Here is a 1603-nt window from a genome sequence, read left to right on the forward strand (position 1 = left end):
GGCTAACTATTGATGGGAAAACGTCATTTATTCCTGTCTAATAAAACCTGAGTCATGAGACCCTTCAGATGTATATTGGTGGGTCATATGCTTGGGGGATGATTGCCAACATGTTATCTTGGTGTGTGTGTATGGGGGGGGGTAGAGATAAGGGAGTTTCTGAAGGAATTTTTGTATGTTAAAATAGACTTACAGGATCATGGGGGTTGGACTAAGATTGCCTTTTGCCCTTAGCAAAGGTATCAACATCGAGGCAGTTGTGTCCCTAGAGGAATGTCACTCCTCCTGTTTCAAGGACTTGTCAATGGGCTGTAGGTAGTAAGGAAGCTTAATAATTTTTCTTCTGCCTTTGTTTCCCACATCAAGTAACGTGATCAGATTTAAGCTCTTGAAGATTAACCTGATGACTATGGGAATGATGAATTTTAGGGGAGAAAGAGTGGAAGGAGAAGAGGTTTTAGGAAATCAGAGTGGTACTCCTTGTGTGAGATATTGGTGGCTTGGACCAGGACAGCAGCAATGGACATCGGGAGCAGCAGATGGTGATGATGGTGATATAGTGGCAGAGCCGACATGACAAGTGCATGAATTGGATGTAGGGAAATGGGAAAGGGAATTAAGGATGTCAGCTGGATTTATGTTCTGATCAATAAAGCAGGTGACACCATGCCCTGAGATGTAAAACCAAAGCAATAACAAAAAAAAAAAATCAAAACTTGTATTTTTGGTAAATGGAAAAGGGAAAATCATCTAGAATGATTCTTACTTCTAAAGTCTCTGTTTCTATGTGTACTGGTACAAATTTCATTTAGAATCTGACATTAGAATCAAGGTGGAAGGGCAGATGCAACCGAGAATTCCTTCTCTCCCTCCCTCTTTCCCTCCCTCCCTTCCTTCTTCCCCCTCTCTCTCTTCTTTCTTCCTTTTTCTTTCTTTCTTTCTTTCTTTCTTTCTTTCTTTCTTTCTTTCTTTCTTTCTTTCTTTCTTTCTTTCTTTCTTTCTTTCTTTCTTTCTTTCTTTCTTTCTTTCTTTCTTTCTTCCTTCCTTCCTTCCTTCCTTCCTTCCTTCCTTCCTTCCTTCCTTTCTTTCTTTCTTTCTTAGCCACTCAGTGGGCTCTCTCTCACAAAGCCACTCTCCTCCTCCCTCTCACAAAGGAAGAGAAGAAAGATCATCGATGACACATGGCAGTGGTAGAGGCAACACTAAGAGCCAATTTCACCCTCAGGAGAGAACACTGCCTCTCTTCCCCATGGTTTCCAGTGCTCTACATGTTCAGAGAAACTTCTCTTAGTAACAAACTATAGAAATGATGCCTGAAAGTATAGTCTTGCATCTGAGAATTTAGAATCATTTGGTAATGTGTCATTTTAAAGAAAGAGAGAAGAAGCAGCTACCCTGATAGGTGATGGAAGTTGTCTGGCAAACAGTGTTTTGCATTATAATGTAAGTTAAATAGACTCTTTTGCCTAAGCCTGGAATTTTCCAATGGAAGTCGATTTCTTAGAACAGGGATGGATGGAAATTTAGGGTATTTCTAAAGACCCACCAGTAAAATAGCAGTGTTTTACCCTCAGAGATTGCTCCCTTTTGGATTCCCGTGAAT

At 40.5% G+C, this 1603-nt stretch overlaps 1 pseudogene; it reads right to left on the minus strand.

Annotated features, from left to right (window-relative positions):
• Positions 1-1100: 1100 nt before the first annotated feature.
• On the minus strand, positions 1101-1329 carry LOC113917868 (annotated as a pseudogene).
• Positions 1330-1603: the final 274 nt, after the last annotated feature.

Source organism: Zalophus californianus, chromosome 4 (genome assembly GCF_009762305.2).
Source record: "Zalophus californianus isolate mZalCal1 chromosome 4, mZalCal1.pri.v2, whole genome shotgun sequence".
Lineage (NCBI taxonomy): Eukaryota > Metazoa > Chordata > Mammalia > Carnivora > Otariidae > Zalophus > Zalophus californianus.